The sequence below is a fragment of the Eublepharis macularius genome, chromosome 10 (assembly GCF_028583425.1).
Source record: "Eublepharis macularius isolate TG4126 chromosome 10, MPM_Emac_v1.0, whole genome shotgun sequence".
In the NCBI taxonomy this organism is placed as follows: Eukaryota; Metazoa; Chordata; class Lepidosauria; order Squamata; family Eublepharidae; genus Eublepharis; species Eublepharis macularius.
In genome coordinates, this window is record NC_072799.1 from 51,827,061 (window position 1) to 51,846,814 (window position 19,754).

General features: G+C 45.1%; 1 long non-coding RNA gene across 2 annotated transcripts in view; it reads left to right on the top strand.

Moving 5' to 3' along the window:
* Positions 1-330: 330 nt before the first annotated feature.
* Positions 331-19,754, top strand: part of LOC129336649 (uncharacterized) — a 54,819-nt gene continuing 35,395 nt past the window's right edge. Inside the window, exons 1-2 of one of the 2 annotated variants that reach the window (XR_008597732.1) lie at positions 331-414; positions 17,728-17,772. This is a non-coding gene — a long non-coding RNA (uncharacterized LOC129336649). Of the gene's footprint in view, positions 415-490; positions 1,241-17,727; positions 17,773-19,754 lie in introns of those variants that run through there. The other variant, XR_008597733.1, reaches the window with a different exon arrangement.

Consider the following 19,754-nt stretch of genomic DNA (forward strand, 5'->3'; position numbering starts at 1 on the left):
CGTCCTACACATTCACATTTAAGACGCACACAAAAAGCCCCCAGGCGCGCAGTGGGACTTTGAGCAAGAGGCCGCTGCAGACCCGTGCGCGGGACTTGCAAGGTGCCCAAAAGTTGCGCGGGCAGGCGCTCGGCGCGCAGAGCGAGGGTGCCTGGAGAGCTCTGCGGGTCGCGCCTCCCCGCGCAGGCACAGCCTGTTCTTGCCCTCGTGGGGAGTCCGCCTTCCCGCCTAACGACGTCGAGCGCTCCCTTGCAGAAGGGAAGCGCCGCTGTGCTTGGAAAGAGGGAGGGACTCTGCGGCGCCGGGCTCGCCTCTCGCCCTTCCTTTGGCCTAGACGAGGCGCCTGGGAGGGAGGGCTGCCCGTCGAGTCGCGCTGGACTTTGGAGGCGAGGGCTGGGCTGTGCCTCTTTCAAGGTACCTGTTTCACTTCTATATCTGTATACCTCGCAGGCTTTCGAGGCTCAGTAGTACTGCTATTGCGGCTCAGACTGCTGTTGCGCTATTGAGAGCAGACGTTGGTATCTGGCGAAGGGAGCTCTGACTCTCGCAAGCTTGTACCTTTGAAAAATCTGGTGCCGCTGGACTCCCACCCTGCGGTGCCACTGCTGACCCAGACGGGTCCCCACCTCAAACGATTGAGCTGTTGAGGCTCACTGACTGCCAGTGTGGCTTCCTGCCCAATGCTCTTGCGTTGAAACAAGCGAAAGTAAAAAAAAAAAGTCAAACCCAAACAACCGACGGTGAGGAGGAAGGGAGGGTGCCGCGCTCGCTCGGGAAGGCTGCCGGTCGCCTCCTGGAATGCTCTCGGCTAGATCAGCGTGAGAGTCGCAAATAGGGCATGGGCTTTACCGCGGCAGCTGAGAAATGGGGGCGCTCCCGTGACAGCCCCGTCGCCTCGTCACGCTGGAAAAGTCGCTGCCTGACTCTGAGCAGGCCCCCACCCCCATACGTCGCTGGAAACTCTGGTTTGCATCCTTGACGTTGTTCGTTAACACTGCAGCGGGTCGGAGGCTCTGCGCTGGCTTCTGAAACATCATGTGCTGGCGACTTACGTTCGCAGTTTACTCTCTTAAACGTGTTTGGCAACATGCTGAATCTAACTGCAACACATTTAGCAGTGCCTTCCATGATAGCAGTTGCTGTGGCGTAGCTGTGGCAGTCTTCGGCGGCGGCTGTAAACAGGCGTCTTGTGACACCTTCAAGGCTAGTGGGTTTTATGCTAGCCTAAGCATCTAGACCGGTAGGTTCTAGTCATGAAATTTTATGATGAAATATATGTGTGTCCATGTGCGTGCATTGATGCACCAGTGTCATCCTTTCACTCAGAAAAACGACGTGATCCTAAGCAACTTACTGAGGGTAATGACTGGCAAACATTGAACGTTATACTGGGAAGAAATGGAATGAAAGTTGGAGAGAATGTCGTAGGTTTAAGCGTCAAAATCTGTTTGCATAATTCACTACAATTTCCCAATTTGGTCACTACTAAAGTAGAAGTTCAAACTTATTAAAATGAACACTTTCCCTATACCGTAACTAAGGATTGGGTCACAATCTGTACTTTACTTCTATACGGAATGAAGGAAGGGATTTATGTATTCTATCTAAGAATGCAACTTACATGGAGAACTGCTAAAAAACCCTGCTGCCATGGCCACAGAGCTTGTGATCAGTTAACTGGGTCTCATGGTGTTTCCCATGATGTGCCTACACAAGAAAGTCACCAAAGCTTCTGACCCTCCAGGCCTTGAAACCTTTATCAGACCTTTTCCATAAGGGTAATTTGCCCCCGGGGTGGATGTTGTTAGGAAGAGTTTTTTCCCCCCTTCGTCCCCACAGCATTGAGATGAATCTGTGCATTTCTTGGGTTTCCCTGGCGTTTCTCCAGTCTTTCCTAAATTTGCTCTGCTGCAGTTTGTTTTGGAAAGATCCCAGCAAAGCCTGGATGGCTGGAGATCTCAGAAAACACAACTGATCTCCACGCTACAGAGATCAGTTCCCCTGAAGAAAATAGGCATTTTGGAAGGTGAATACTATGATATTATACCCTGCTGAAGTCCCTTCCTTCACAAACCCCACCTTCCCCAGATTCCACTCCCAAAATGTCCAGGAATTTTTCATCTCAGAGCTGGCAACCCTATCCTGTCCACATGACCTGTGCATCAGGTTCTCTGACATCCCAAGTTTCTTTTTCTTAAAAAAAGTTTCTAGCACCTTTTGTTGAGGAAGAAAAGCTGTCTACCTGTGAGAAAACTTTATACGCTTGTGCCTGAGCAATGATCCTCTAGAATCTCCAGCAGCATTTCCAGTTAGCAACTGCCTGGTGGTTTTGGCCTTTGTGTTTTACAATAGCCTGCAAGTGGCATGACTTGGGTTTTAAATGTGGTGTTCGTATTGTTCTGCATAGACTGTTTTTGGGTTTTTTTTGGTTATCTGATGGAGTTGTGGAGAAGTTATTAAGGCTTGATCCGTTCTTTTGTGATTTAGGCAAAGAAAATTTCCCAGGAGATAATACCGTGGCAGCCAGTTCTTCTCACTGACCACTTTTTCTCTTCCTGATTATTGTTTATTGGTGGAAGCAGCTGAACGACTCATGTAGAATAGGTCCTGGATTTACAACCGGGATCCTTCACTGGTATCTGCTTCTCCATTGAATGCTGAAGTATGAAGCCTTAGATTGCAGTGCGTTAAAATGGCTTTTTGCATGTTTTCTAATTTTGACAGCCCTGAATTTTTAGCTATCTCTAAAACGTCTTCCTTTCTCTGGAGAGGTATTTTAATGTTTTATTTTTTTGTAGATCTGTCTTTTGACACTTGAAGACATGTAAAATGACTTCAAGATACAGGAGAGGAGGGATAAATTAAAGGGATGGAATTCGACTCTCCCTCCCAGAATAATCAGCCATCAATTTTGAATTTTGTTCAGCTGACTGCTTTTTCTGTAAGGAAGGAAGATTCAGAAAATGAAGCATCTGAGGGAACTAGTTAACTGGTAATTAGATCCCAAAGTGTTGTTACAAGATTTCTTAATACAGCCTTTATTATTCTTGTGACGTCTGTTTTTGACCTGGGTGGCCTATTTCCGAGACAGGGACTAATTTACAACTCCAAAATTATATACGTCATTAGAGAACTCTTTCTTACAGCTGAGGAGCACATATTGGCAAAACTGGTAAACAAAATATTTTTTGAAATTAGCGGGATGTTCTCCAAATAATCGTCGGGAAATTAATTGCTATCATGTACACGACCTGAGTTCAATCCTGGTGGAAGCTGGGTTCAAGTAGCCGGCTCAAGGTCAACTCAGCCTTCCACCCTTCCGAGTTGGGTAAAATGAGTACCCAGTTTCCTGGGGATAAAGTGTAGATGACTGGGGAAGACAATGGCAAACCACCCCGTAACAAAAAGTCTGCCCTGAAAACATTGTGATACTGACCCCCCCATGGGTCAGTAATGACTCGGTGCTTGCACAGAGGACTACCTTTACACAGAAGTGGAGCTTTGTGTGAACCAACCCTTGGAATAGGCTTAAAGATACGTAAACTCTCCTCTTTCCAAAGAAAAGCAAAAGCCCCAAGTTTTTTACCAGTTTGGTTGTAATTATTTCTTTAATAGATTGTGCAACTACAGCTGCATGCGTTTGTTTTATGATCAAAATAAAATTGTTGTTTTTAATAGCTGCATTCCATACAAGTGATGTCAGCAATCATCATGGCAATCAAGACGGATTCCTTGGCAGCCGCCTTACAGGAAGAAACTTGGGAACATGCTCGTTCATAGCAAATATTAACATGGCTGGACAGTGAAAAAAGTAGTCAGTCCATAATATTCTCCCCTCAAGGTTATTTTGAATGAAAATGAGTAGGTAATAGCCTTGTATAAATGTCCATGTGGAGTGAATACCTTTTCACTGAGCAGGCTTGTATCCACCTATCCTGCCCAATACTTGCATTCGGTATGAAATTTGTACAGAATATACAAGCATACTTTTTGCAGTCAAGTAGATCTAGCATATGAATGCACAGATTAGGCATGCACAGGTTCTGTGCAAATGCTGAAAGCATGTTGGAGGTGGAATATTTCTAGAGTATTTATATATTTATAAATATATAAAATGCGTGTATACACACACATATCTACACATACATACATATGTACGTATATGTACATATACATATAGAACGGTAATCTGCAGTACTGCTGTCCAAGCTCTGCTCATGACCTGTGTTTGATCCCGGCAGAAGCCGGGTTCAGATAGCTGGATCAAGGTTGACTCAACCTTCCATCCTTCCAAGGTCGGTAAAATGAGTACCCAGTTTCCTGGGGATAAAGTGTAGATGACTGGGGAAGGCAATGGCAAACCACCCCATAACAAATGTCTGCCAAGAAAACATCATGATACGATGTCCCTCCCTCATGGGTCCGTAATGACTCAGTGCTTGCACATGGGACTACCTTTACCTTTATCTATGTATGTATAAGGGCACTGAAATATGAATAAAAGGAACTGAAAGTAGAGATATTTGTGAAAATAAATTCCAGAAGTTACTGTAATCCACAAAATGAAACAACATCGGATTTCTATTCAGAAGTGCAACAAAATTATAGCTAATGAAGACTTCTAACAATTTTTCAGTGTAGTCCTTGTTTTCGTTACTCTCTTCAGCACAGGTGTTTTCCTGTGTTAGTTGTCCTGTTGTCCTGTTTCTTCTTCTCTGTTATGTCTCCCATCAGGAGAAAGGTCCATATACGACTGTCAGTTTCCCTGAAAGTTTTGATGTCACAGCCCCTTCTATTCAGAAAGAATTTTCGGCAGACAAGCAGCCTTACATAAAATTGAGCTGTACATGGAAGAAAGAGAGTTGACACATGTTTGGCTATTAAATGGGCTACAACTTTATTAAACACATAGCATCTGGACTGGCACCAACTGATAATGCAACTCGAAACACAATTTGGGGCCCTCAGAACGGTGCAGAGGAGTCAGGCCTCCTCTGTGTAAACATTCCTGAATATCTGGAAGAGTCCACACTGGTTCCCAGCAGTCTTCTGGACTGTTCAGTCTGCTTTTTTGCCAAGCACTAACATATGTTTGATGAGAGGCAGCAAGATCTTTGGCACATGGATCATGGCAGGACAAAAGGGGTGTTGCTGCTGTCCCACTCTCTGCAGCCACATTAGCACTGAGATTCTGATCTGAGGAACACCCCCTTCACCTTAGAGTGCTCACCAACGTAATGCTTTTAGTTTAACTGTTTTACCAACCTTGAAGTTCTACCTGTGACCAAAGAATTCTACCAAATTTACCAACTTGAAAGAACTCCTGAATCAATAATGTTTACAAGGTTTTTAAACAGCTTACTTGGCCCTCAAAGATGATCAGCTTCAGCCCCCAGTACTAGAAAAGGAGTGAGTTCTGCATTTGGGCAGGAGTGCTGGAGGCAGGGCTACTGCTCCTTTTAAAGCCGTTCCAGCTTACTCCCCACTGGGAAATTCAAATAAGGCCACCTATGGGATCTTGCTCCTCTGCTCGCCCCCACATTAAGCCCCTTGTATGGAAGGGAAAGAGCAGCATTTTGTTCAAAGGCGGTGAACTTCGTCAGATCAAACTCCAAAAATAAAACATGAAATGCCACTACAATTGGATAAAATAAGATAATCAGATTCATGTATTGATTTTACTTTCATTTTTTCCAAGTTGTGAGCTGAAGCAGTTTAACTATACTTAAGTGCATGGGTAGTTTATATGTTTTGATTTAAGATGATGCAGCTAAAGCAGGACACATCATTTAGCAAGTAACCTACAGACCCTGCTTATACTTCAGGAGTATCATAGTGAAGGATAGTATTGAAGTCCTTGATATCTTTTTTTATAGATTTACAATGAAATCCTAAGCAGAGTTATGCCAGTCTAAGCCCATTGAAGTCAATGGGTGTAGACTGGAGTGACTCTGCTTAGGATTGCACTGTTAGTGTCCTTTTATAGTTTAGTAGTGCAGCCACAATTCCATTTTGAAGCACGAAAAATATTCGAATTATGTTTACTATAAATTACTTACCACCTGCCCTGCTTCGCTAAAATAAAATTGTAGGTTTATATTAATGGAATGAGACATTCATGTAGAATGGAGGGCTGATATGACCAACAAGTTGACAAAATATCAAACAAAATTCTAAGGGACAATTAGAATTCTGATTTGAATCCTCATAATAGGAATTCAAATAAATTACGTTTTATCTGGTTATCTGTAATGGTATTTTGGTGAAAGGGCTCCCCCTATTTTTTCCTGTTGGTTCATAGATAATTTAAGAAGATTAGTGCATTCCTACAGAGTCCCTATCCTATCCCCCAGTTATAATAATATGGAAGATACATAATTGAGGAAGTGAGTATATCAGTCATAAAGTTAGCCGCTTGCCTATTCACTCATGGCATGTAAGAATTACTGTAGATCATGTACCATATAAGACTACCAAGACTCTTCTTGACCTGTATGACATAGTGAACATGTACAAATGGATTCGCGAACATTGTTTTGTGGGTTGGTAATTATCTTGTACTTTTCTTTCAGGGTAAATCATATAGACTAAACATCTATTCTAGAGAGACCTTTTTAATGACAACTGAATAAGATGCTTGCCAAGAGACAAGGTGTGAAATAGGGACACTGCATATAGCTGAACATAAACTGAACACATCTGTCAATTTCTGACATCTCTTGCATTTGTAACGGTATCTCTGGAGATTCATTGTTTCTCATTACTCCGTCTGAGTTGAGATTTATTGTTTGGATGAGCAGATCTCTTCCATATTTCTAACTCTTCCAATTGTACACATTTTTAATTTACCTCTAGAAACATGCCCCGCCTTTGAAATAATGTCTGTCATTATGTATACAGAGACTGAAGATGTTAAGATTTACGTTCCTTTAGGATATCTTCTTACTTGTGGCATTCTTAAAAACAATTTATCTTGAACTTATAAAGAATACTTATTATCCAGTTTCAAGAAACCATTAACATACTTGTGTGAAGGTGTACTGTCTTAGATATCAGGTATCCTTGTGGTAAAATTTAAACCCATGGCCCCTAAACTGTGAAAGTGGACATAGGCTGAATAAAAACAGCATCAATAATCTCTGGTATATTCATAATATAAGCAAGCTTGGATAATTTTGCTGCTTGAATTTTTCATCCCCTTTTTTCCTTCCATTGTACATGAAACTGATATTGAAGACTTCTTTGAAAAGAATAACAGATTGTTATGATGACTGAATTTCAGCATAATTGCAGTTTATTTCTTGCCTACACACTAGGATTCTAAACAAGGATTAGTAAAGAGTTTATTGTTGGGTAAAGGGTTCAACTTTGTATGTTACCAAACAAACAAACCCACAATTTCTTTAAAACCAGAAAGTATTCAACTTCAGTTAATAAGTATAATAACAATAACTGCGCTTATATACTGCTCTTCTAGACAGATTAATGCCTCACCCAGAGCAGTGAACAAGTTAGTGTTGTTATTATCCGCACAATACAACTGGGGAGCTGGGTCTGAGAGGAGTGGCTTACCCAAGGCCATCTACTGAGCTCATGGCAGTAGTGGGATTCGAACCAGTAGAGTGCTGATTCGCAGCCAAACCACTTAGCCACTGTGCTACAGCAGTTGTGTGTGTAAAGAGAGAAGGAGCGGGTGTCCACACCCAAGAACAAACCCTTGACCCAAATGAACCAGAGTCAAAATACAGTGTCAAACAATTATTCCTAAACCACATTTAGTCATGACAATCTGCTGTTTAACTCTGATTGTGTACAAATACATCTTTGCTTCTTTGCTTAAGTGTGCCCATTGTTCATCCCACCATCCTTGTTTTTCTGCCCCAGTTCCATGTTTTAAATTATTGCTTTTATTATACTTTATATCTTTAAGAGGTTCTTGCATTAAAAATAAAATGCAACCTCATTGCAATCAATATAAATATAACCATTATCTAAAAATGCAAGCTACAACAATTTTTTTCATGTAAGGCTACAATGTGAATTGGCAATGTGAATTGATGAGAGTAGTGGAAAAAATGAGACGACAAATAACTATGCCATCACAAATCTGTCACAGAGTAAAAACAGTGAAAATGCCAAATGCCAATAAAAAATGATTGCAAGATCAAGCAATTAGAGCTATTATGATAGAAAACTCCATTGCCTATTGATAGAAAAGGAAGTAGGCAAGTGATATTGTATTGTATTGTATTTATACTTCACCTTTCCATCCAATGGGGGTCCAAAGTGGCATGCATCATTCTTCTCCATTTTTCCTCACAACAAACTCTACCAAGTAGGTTAGGCTGAGAGTATGTAACTGGTTCAAGGTCACTCAGCAAGCTTCCATGGCAAAGCAGAGAACTGAACCTGCGTTGCCCAGGTCCTAGTCCAGTAAAAAACAGCAAGAGTCCAGTTGTCACGAGCAGGGCTGGGCGAGAGAGAGAGAGAGTCCAAGACACCCCGGGGTCAAGAGCCAGAAAGTCAGTCCGTCAGTGGAGCAAGCTAACGATAATCCAAAAGCCAAGCCAAGGTCAGAAAGCCGAGTCGTCAGTCAAACGCGCACTCCTTCGCCATTCCCAAACAGCCTCCCTCGCTCAAACCCTCCCCCTTGCTGCTGGCTCGAGAGGCTTAGATCTCTGAGGCACCAGTTCCTCCTCTCTGCACGATCCCTCTCTAGCTTGCACCGAGGGACCTGGTTGCTGGTCACTGGATGGCTCTTCAGGGACTGTGGGGGGGCAGGTCTGCTGGCTCCGCTGGCTTTTCCAGCCCCTCATCCTCTGAGGAGGAATCGCCAGCAGGTAGAGAACCCAGCCGAGGCTGGCCTACAACACCATCCCCCCTCCCAAGGCCCCTCCCCTCTGAGCGACCAGGAGGGCCTGGCTTGTCGGGGTACGCCTGATGGAATCGCCGGAGGAGACGTGGAGCATGGAGGTTCCCTGCCGGCTCCCAGGACCTGTCATCTGGCCTGTATCCCTTCCACTCCACCAGATACTGTAGCCACCCCTGGTGCCAATGAGAATCCAGGATCTGGTTCACCTCATATTCCTCCTGGCCGTCCACCAGTACCGGTGGTGGCGGGGGTGCCGGGTCATGGAGCTGGTGCGGGGGTGCTGTCGGAGTGAGCAGGGATCGGTGAAAGACCAGGCGGATCCGTAGTGTTAGGGGTAGCTCGAGGAGGAACGCAACTGGGTTGACCTGCTCCACTATCCAGTAGCCAAAAGTAAAGAGGCTTTCCCCCCAAGAACAACAAGAAGCACACACCAGGGAAAGATAAGTGAATAATATTTCTTAAATGCACTTAATGCAAATATTTCTCAATTGCTATACTTGATGCAAAAATAATGATCAACTCTCAGTGAAGCTGGAAGGGGCCCCAAAGGGCGAGGGGACCCCTTTGGGGCCCCTTCCAGCTTCACTGCTCCACCAACCTGAAAAAGAAGAAACTTCAACTACAAAAAAGATATCAATCTAATTGCATTAGAGACACAGACGGATTTCTGTCTGCTACACCAGACGGATTTCTGTCTGCAACACGGAGAATCATCGTTAAAGACTCTGGGGGGCTTACAAAGTGCACCCCTCTGGACACTGGGACATTGAATATCACCTTGAAGGGTGTATTATGATAAGTCTTTTGAAAATGTTGTATGAGAGTTGATCATTATTTTTGCATCAAGTATAGCAATTGAGAAATATTTGCATTAAGTCCACTATCCGGTAGGGCCTGATGAACCGATGATCCAGTTTTTGAGAAGGGTATTGGGACTGGATGTGCTTGGTGGAAAGCCATACCCTGTCACCCACCGTGAGGACCTCCTCCTCCCAACAGTGTCGGTCCGCAGCAGCCTTATAGACCTACTTGGTTTGGTTTAGTTGCTCCCGTAGTACTTGATGCAAGGCTTGAAGTTCCTGCACAAAGGTGTTTGCTGCTGGGACCACGGAATCTGGAGCTGTGTGAGGGAAATACTGTGGATGGTGTCCATAATTGGCCAGGAAGGGTGTCTGCCTGGTTGAGGAGTGAACGGAGTTATTGTATGCGAACTCTGCCAAGGGATGTAGGTCGGCCCAGTAGTCTTCTTGATAATTGGTATAACACCGGAGATACTGGCCACCCATTGGGGCTACATAAGTGAGGAATCTTATTCAAACTCTGAAGCCAGGAAAGGCAGCAGATATTGACCCAGTTCCTCCAGAATTAATAAAAAAGAACTGTGAATGGTGGGTCCCAATATTAACATCCTTGTTTACAGCAATTGATAAAACAGGCAGAATACCTAAAGACTGGGGGGTGTCAGTTATTGTCCCCATTTACAAGAGAGGTAATAAAGATATGCCATCAAATTATAGACCGATAAGCTTACTCAGCACTTTGAGCAAATTATATGCAAGGCACTTACAATGGAAATTAAGAGACTGGATTGAACAGAAGCAGTCTAGCCAATGAGCAAGCAGGTTTTAGAGAGGGTCGTTCAACTCTAGACCAATGTATAATCCTGGATCACCTAATTGCAAAATATTCTACAAGAACATCAGTGTCCTTATATGCAGCCTTCATTGATTTCAGGTCAGCATTTGACTCCATTTCTAGAAATATACTGTGGGGAAAATTGAAGGCTTCTTCCATTGATAGACGCCTGTTATTTCTGATTCAAGCCTTATATAAAAACACCACAATACAAATCAGATGTAACCCACAAGGCCATCTTACAGCACCGATAAAAACAAAGAAAGGAGTAAAACAAGGCTGCATGCTAGCACCATTGTTATTTAATTTTTATATAAATGACTTGGTGCAATGCTTAAATAGTCCAGATTATCACTCTCCTCAATTGGCAAATAAGCATATTTCCATATTACTTTATGCAGATGATGCAGTGCTCCTCTCGAGGACACCAGTTGGACTAAAGAGAGCACTCCGTACACTTACTAACTATTGTCAACAAAATCAGCTGAAGATTAATGATGATAAAACCAAAATAATGGCCTTTGCAGAGAGACCTAGGAGATATTCATGGTATCTAAATGAGACCTGCATAGAACAGGTGCACTGTTATAAATATTTAGGTATGATTATACAGGAGAATGGGAGGACAAATACACATATAAAATATGTTTCCTCTAATGCACAAAAGAGTGCTGGGGCGATACAAAAATTTTATTGGTCCAGAGGGGGTTGCAATGTGGAAGTGGCCATTAGGTTATTTTCGTGCAAGTCTCTCACGCAGATGTTATATGGAGTTCCGCTAAGTATTACAGCAAAGAGGACATTGATGGAAAGAACACAGTCCAAATTCCTAAGAGCAGTACTTCAAACACCTAAGAATGTGTCAAATGCAGCTGTAAGACTGGAAGTTGGCATGGTAACGGTGGAAGCTCGATTATGGATAGCAGTTATATTATACTGGCTAAAATTGGTTTCTACCGTAAATGGCCTGGCACATTTAGTTTTGAGGGATAACTTTGTTCCTCCCTGGTTGATATTGTTGAGGAGCAAATTAGGTCATTATGGTTTCTCCCAACAATATCTATTGTCTATGAATATGGCATAGGCTAGGGTCCTGATTAAACAGAGAATCCTAGATGTGGAAAGGCAACATGACCTGACCAGAGTTGAGAACTATTTATTAGAAAGAAGTATTATGAATAGGGTTGCACCAATGCCGTATATAAATAACTTGGAGAATCATGACTATAGAAGAGCTTTTACCCTGTTAAGATATGATGTCTTACCCTCTGCTGTCCTGGAAGGCAAATATAAGAAGATACCTTATGAAAAATGTTTGTGCCCATGTGGAGATGGGAGTGTCAAGTCCCTATTACATGTTTTCTTTGAGTGTAAAATATATGATCATATTAGGGAAATATATATTAAACTTATAATTGATAGTCTTCCAGGGAAAGAGAGAAAAATTATATTACAATCATGTTAGCAGACAGGAATAGGGAAATGACGCTCCAAGTGGCAAAATATGACTGGATGGTCATTAATAGGAGGAAATCCTGGCTTAGTGCAATATCCTAGATAAGTATTATTATAATTTGATAATATAAGGTAATTTGAATTTTAGGTATTTATATTATGTAAATTATAGTAATCTATCATTTTAATGATTGCCTCGATATTTTAAGTTTCTATTGTTGCCAAATAATTATGCTTGTAGGACTGATCAATTTTATTTTATTTTATTTAAAGACTGGTTTATTAAGTAAATTTCTAAAGGTGGTAATTTGTTGAAATATGTACCTTTTAAATATTTATTTTAAAATGGTGTGTGCTCGCTGATGTGCAATCATGTAATTTTGAATTGATTTCAAGAATGTGACGGCCTCTGGCTAATAAACTTTGTTGTTGTTGTTGTTGTTGTTGAGTACCTGGTGGTACTCAAGGTGTTCGTTCGTTCCATTTGCCCATCGGTCTGTGGGTGGTGCAAGGCAGATAAGTGGATGTGGGTGCCAAGGAGAGCCTGGAGAACTTGCCAGAATTGGGAGGTGAACTGCACCCCCCCCCGACCTGAGATTAGGTGCTGAGGAATCCCATGTAAACGGAAGACATGGCACAGGTATATGCGTGCGGCTTCTTTAGCTGTTGGTGTCGCGGGACAAGGGACAAAGTGCACCATCTTGGTGAAGAGGTCCACTATTATGGTGATGCAGGTATGCCCCCGCGACGGGGAAAGGTCCGTGATGAAGTCCAAGACTCCCACGGTCTTGTTGGAGTTGGCAGGGGTTGCACCAGGCTGGCCGGTTTCCCAGGGACATCTTTGGCGCAGCAGCACACCTCTCAGGACTGTACTTACCAGGCTATATTGCCCTACACACGAGGCCACCAGAACTCTCAGGAGAGAAGGTGTAGGGTCTTGTACTGCTCAAAGTGCCCCGCGGCCGGAGCATCATGAACCAGTTGCAGCACCTCCTGACGTAGGGACCCAGGGGGCACATAGTTCCAGTCGTTGTGGGTTAGGAGGTTCTGTTGGAGCCGGTACCCGGGTGGGTCCGGTTGGGCTGGGTCACGCAGGAGCTGAGTGATGCGCTGGGCCCACAGGTCATCCTGCTGGGCTTGCTGGACTCGGAGTCACAGGGAAGTAGGCTCTTCCGTCACTGCAAAGACCTCGGGTGGAAGAATTGTGGAAGCTACGGGGGCTTTCTCATCCTGTAAGGCAAACTCTGGTTTCTGGGACAAGGCATCCGCCTGTTTGTTCTGGGCACCAGGGACGTAGCGGATGGTGAACTGGAACGAGGCAAAGAACAAGGCCCACCGGATCTGGCGCTGGTTCAGGTTCCGGGTGGTCTGGAGGTGCTCCAGATTGTGGTGGTCTGAGTGCACAATGATTGGGTGCCGCGCTCCTTCCAGATGGTGCCTCCAGGTCTCGAACGCAGCCTTGATTGCCAGCAACTCTCTCTCCCAAATGGTGTAATTTCGCTCAGCAGGTGTGAGTTGGCGAGAGTGGTACGCACAGGGGTGTAGTGGACCTTCAGGGGAGTCCTGTTGCGCCAGGATGGCCCCTAATGCTGTGTTGGAGGCATCAGCTTCAACAATAAAAGGCTGATTCATATCTGGGTATCATAGGATGGGGCCGGTTGCGAAGCAGTTCTTCAGGGCTTGGAAGGCCTGCTGGGCCTCCGGGTCCAAGTGAAGGGGACTCGGGGTCGGATGAGCTGGGTTAATGGGACGGCCAGGTCAGCAAACTCAGGGATGAACTGCCTGTAGTAGTTTGTGAACCCCAGGAACCACTGGACATCCTTCTGGCTCCTGGGGGCCTGCCAGGAGAGCACAACGTCGACTTCGGCTGGATCCATCTGGAGGTCCTGGGCAGAGACACGGTGCCCCAGAAATTCTACCTCTGTCTGGTCGAGCTCACACTTCTTGAGCTTGGTGTACAAGCCATGTTGTCTCAGCCGGCGGAGTACGGTCCGGACGTACTTGGTATGCCTGGCTGGGTTCCAGGAGAACACCAGGATGTCATCAAAATACACGATGATGTAGCGGTCCAACAGGTCATGGAACACGTCGTTTATGTACCTCTGGAAGACTGAGGGTACATTACACAGGCCAAATGGTATGACTAGATATTCGAATTGGCCGTAGCGAGTCCCAAAGACAGTCTTCCATTCATGCCCCTCACGAATCCGGATCAAATTGTATGCACCTCACAGGTCGAGTTTGGTAAAGCGGGTTGCTCCCCAGAGCCGGTCCAGGAGCTCTGGAATCAGGGGTAGTGGGTAGTAGTCCCGAATTGTGATCTGGTTCACGGCCCAGTAGTCATGGTACAGTCTGAGCTCCCCTCCCTTCTTTTTCACAAACAGGACTGGTGCCGATGTGGGCAAGGTGGAGGGCTGAATGAAACCACACTGTAGGTTCTTAGTCAGGAATTCCTGGAGCGCCAGGTGCTCAGGCAGTAGAGGCGTGCTGTTGGTAGGGGCTTATTGGGCATCAGATTAATAGCAAAGTCACACGGCTGGTGGGGCGGCAGCTGGTCGGCTCCTTTTTCCTTGAACACATCTGCGAATTTGGTATAGTGGGGCAGAAGTGAGGCTCTCTGAGGGCTTGCGCTGGAACTGGCAAGCAGCCTCCGGTGGGGGACCGGCTTCATGGAGGGAAACTGGACTACCTGGCGCTTTGAGTCGATGAGGGGGTTACCGCTTGTGAGCCAGGTCAGGCCCGGCACGACAGGGAAGTGCAGCATGCAGACCAGATCGAACTGGAGTCGGTCCCAGTGGCCCTCCGTGACTATCTCCACAGTCTCCATCTCGTGGGTTACCAGACCCGATTTCAGAAGGCGCCCATCTGTGGCTTCCACCAAGGAACTAACTTGCTTCTCACGCATGGGGACGCTGTGCTGGCGGGCAAACTCTTGGTCCGTGAAGCTCCGAGAAGCACCAGAATCGACCATAGCGGTTGTTTCCACGTGCCTCCTGTCTGGTAACCGAATCTCTAGGGGAAGAAGGAGGTGTGTCCCCCCCCCAACATCAAGGGCCCCATTAGTACAGATGTCTCGCCCCAGTCTGCGTGGGCTGCCGCAAGCCGGGGCCTGGCTTTTGCTGCTACCTCTGGACGCCGCTTCTCCAGGCAGGCGTTGGCATAATGGTCAGCCCCTCTACAATACAGGCAAAGCCCCTGGGTGTGTCACCGTGCCTTCTCCATGGCTGTGAGGCGTGGTCATGCATGGGTTCCTCAGATTATGCCACTCCCAGGTCGGCTGGGGAGAAGTAGCTAGTTACAGGCGCTGGCCTGGGAGGACCCATCTGCCGTAACATCTCGCTGCGCACCTGTTTCTGGGCTTCCAGGTGCTAGTCGATGTGCTGGCATAGCACCACTAGGCCTTGGAGGGTGGATGGACATTCAGTCCGGGCCAGCTCATCCACGACTTCATCAGACAGGCCCTCCACAAACTGGTCCATCAGCACCGACTCATTCCACGAGAGGTCCTGGGCCAGAAGCTGGAACTCTGCTGAATAGGCTGCCACTGAACCCCACCCCTGGTGGAGGCATCGGATACACCTGTTGGCACTCTCAGCCTTGACTGGGTTCGCAAAGGCTTGCTGGAGCTGCTCCACAAACCCGGCATAGTCCTGTAACAGCGGTGACGATTCAAGGAGCAGGGGGGTAGACCACTTGGCAGGTTGGCCTTTCAATAAGCTCAGAATGAAGCCCACCTTGGTCCGGTCATCGGGAGAGTCTCGTGGGCGCAGGCTATGTACAGCTGGCGCTGGGCGAGGAAGACGGGAAATTCCTCCACACTACCTGCGAACTTCTCCGGTGGGCTTACTGGGCACTTGGGCATGGCCGGCAGGGGTGGCAGCGTTGCTTAGGCTTGCTGCTGCAACTGTTGCTGAAGTTGGGCCACTGCATTAGTCAATTGGTCAACCCTCTGCTGGAGCGTTTGGTTTTGCGCTACCAGCGCAGCAGCGGCTCCCATGTCCATGCCACTTGTTGTTGGGGTGGGAGCAACGTATCACAAGCAGGGCTGGGCGAGGGAGAGAGCGAGCGAGAGTCCAAGACACACTGGGGTCGAGAGCCAGAAAGTCAGTCTGTCAGTGGAGCGAGCGAACGAGAATCTGAAATCCAGGATGAGGTCAGAAAGCCGAGTCGTCAGTCAAACACGGAAACAAGTAAGGAGTGGTTGAGGACAAAGCCGAAGTCAGGAAACAGGAGGTCTATCCAAGCAAGGGCAGGGTACGAGGCAGAGGTGAAGCTTCCAGGAGCTGAGCTGCTGGGCGCAAGGAGTGGTGAACGATGTTGCTCTCATGCTGGGCCCTGCCCAGTGTTCTCCTTATATGCTCAGGACAGTGTAAGAGGACGAGGGCCAGGTGTTTTTCCTTCACTTGATTGCCCCGCCTCGCCCTCAGCGTCCAGCTTCATCTGCTGCTGCGCCAACAGGCACACACTCCTTCGCCATTCCCAAACAGCCTCCCTCACTTGAGCCCTTCGCCTTGCTGCCGGCTCGAGAGGCTTGGATCTCTGAGGCGCCGGTTCCTCCTCCTCTCTGCACGACCCCTCTCCCTCTCTAGCTTGCGCTGAGGGACCTGGTTGCTGGTCGCTGGATGGCTCTTCAGGGACTGGGGGGGGGGGGCGTTCTGCTGGCTCCGCTGGCTCTTCCAGCCCCTCATCCTCTGAGGAGGAATTGCCAGCAGGTAGAGAGCCCAGCCAAGGCTGGCTTACGACACCAGTAGTACCTATAAGGCTAACAAGAGTTGTGGTAGAGTATGAACTTTCCTGAGGCACGGCTCATACCCTATCACAAGTTTTATTAGTCTTATAGGTACTACTGGACTCTTGTTCTTTTCTACTGCTACAGATAGACTAACATGGCTACCTATCTTTATTTAGATCTTAGTCCGTTACTGCTTTCATTATATTTTGCAATGGTTTCCATTTGGGATCATTGCAGATCCATGATAAGTCAATGAAAAATCCATCATGGGAAATATATGATCACATCAAAACTTAAGATGATGGATAGAAGCTCTAGTGCATGAGTAGAAACACTGTTTTTGGCTTTTTGGGTTCCAGTGGCCATATTTCAAAAAGAGCTAACTGCGAGGCCATTTTTAGCTGTACAAATCTGAAGCATTATTTTAAGTGAATACAGGAATATAAAATATAGTCTACTAACATCAGTCCTGCATATATATAAGAGGTTTCATACTAGACGTAGAAGGCACTTTAGAGTACACCTGTTTATGTATGTTATTTATAGTTCTCATGGAGACTCAAGGCAGATTACACAGTGTACTGCTGTAGCATAGTGGTTAAGTGGTTGGACTGTGAATCAGCACTTTCCTGGTTCGAATCCTGGTACGGCTCAGCAGTTGGCCTTGAGTAAGCCACTTCTCTTAGCCTCTAACTGTAAAGAAGCCTTCCCCAAGGAAAATACTGGAAACAAGAGTGGAAAACCACACCTGGGGAATTATACAAGAAAGAGACTAATGCAACTGTACTAATGTGAGGAGACTATATATACATTTATAAATTATTAAAGTGCAAAATGTTCAAGTGCTATAAGTAAATAAAAATTAATAGATATCCATCATTCACAATAAATAAGCATTATACAAAATTTCAGATTCTCTCATATATAATAAGGTGATGGCCAATCTGTAAATATCAATAAATATCACAGTCCACTAGCATCCAAATAAGCAATATAGTTCTCAAATAAATAACAATCATCTCATCTCTTGTAGGTGCATGGAAGGAGGTGCTCCAGAGGATCCAAAAAGGGCGAGTAGGTAGGTATAATGCATTCAGTGCTCATAAAAAAATTCTTGTTCTGCTTATTCTTTAAGTGGACCCAAATCATATGGGAGAAAAATCCCTTCATGGACCCAACAAGGGGCCGGCTACAATTGGTTTGCTACAATTTTTTGATTGATTGTTTATAGGCGACTGCCTCAGAGTTCATGTTTGTTTGGCAGTGGTTGCGTTATTGAGACTGTATTAAGATATTTATAAAACAAGAAAAAATATTCACTAACAAGAAGTTTTTCGTTGATATTTATTGTACTTTCTAAGTTTTTATACTTAGTCTGTCGCAGCATTGGTTGCTCCTCTTCTTGCGGTTCTACTGTGACTCTCTCCTCCTTGCTTTGTACTTTAAATACAAGCAGCAGTTTGTTGTATATATGTAATTGTACAATATTTAAGCAAACTTTTCTACCACTGTTGAGGGATTTTTTTCTGGTATGATATCTTTCATTAGCATTCTTTCTTCCCCGGGTGAAAATGTAGCTATTCATTGCTAGTAATTTTCCAACATTGGCACAGTAGATAATTGTTAAACTATTAAACCATGGATTGTGATTTATAATGTCCATAATAGCAACAATATCTAACTGATCATTCTGTGCCGTCATTGAAAATGTACCTAATCTCTTGCAGTGTGAAATACACTACAATGGCATCTAATGACACACATATCTTATTACCTGCTGGTAATAAGCTATCTACAAGGATGACAGTTTAATTATACAAGTACATTTCCTGCTGGCAAATGACTGACTCCCAAATATTTCTGCAGTTCTTTACCTGTTTCTTAAGAGAATGTAACCACAAAACTCTTGCTGTCCCAAGTTGAATTTCTGCTTTATTTAATATGCTGAATATGGGAAAAGCCAACTTCAAAACACTTGACCTGTCTCTTTAAAAAGATTTTCATTTACTAGTACGTGAAGCAATAGAGTTAATAAATTATAGGAAGGTGGTTTTTTAAGCTATGAACTAAACTACCCTGGGGGCTGGGGGAGGCCAAGGAGTTTCCTTCTCAGAAGGAGAGAGTGGAATTGCATCAGTGACAAAAGCAAATAATCCACAGGATACAAGTAGTGTTGAAATGCTTTTGATGTTTGCATCCTAAGAAAAGACAACCTTTTAAGACCATTTACTTCAGTATGCTCATAAACTTTTAGGTTGCTTCTACATGGCGACTATTCCCTGTTCAGTTCTAAGGTCTTCTCACAGTGCCAATGGTGCGTTTACACAGAGATTTACTCCATACTTCCCCATCCTACCCACATCACTAGCAGGCTTCTTGCCCTGTTTTGTAAAATTAGTGGCAGTCTTTATAGAATTTTAAAGCTACCTCTGTTTGTCTCAGGCCTGTAGCCGTAGTGTTGCTTGCAGGTGCCCCACCCAAAATGTGTCCTGCCCCACCAATCAGCGTTCCTGTATGTGCAGGGTTGCTGAGAGTCTCTCTACACGAGACATCTTACAGGGGGATGCACAAGTGTAGGGAGACACAATGTTAGCTGGGAAGAATAGTTTAAAAAGACAGAGCCAGGGGAGGTTGCTCGTCTGAGGGTTTGTTATTTTTATCTGCTCCTCCCTGAAGGGGAGGTGAAATTAACAGAGCCTTCTGGGAGACAAAGATGAAATTAACAAACCCTCTGAGGAGCAGTCTGCATCAGCACTGTCTTTTTTTTAACTGCTCTTCCTGGCTAATATTGCATGTCCCTACATTTGAGTGTCCCTGTGTAAGATCTCATGTAGAGAGACTCTGAGAGATGGGGAAAAGGAGGACAAACTCATCTGCTCTTGTGGGCCCCGGAACCTGGATAAATCAGGCATTCAGAGAAGGTTTCCCAGGTATTTTTTAGTACAGTTCTGTCTACAGCTACTAGGGGGCACAGAACTCAGAGGCAGTCAGTGTTCTGCCACCTCTTTTTGCAATGATTTTTTTAAAAAAATAAAGCTCTCCGTGGCTGCAAGACTGAAG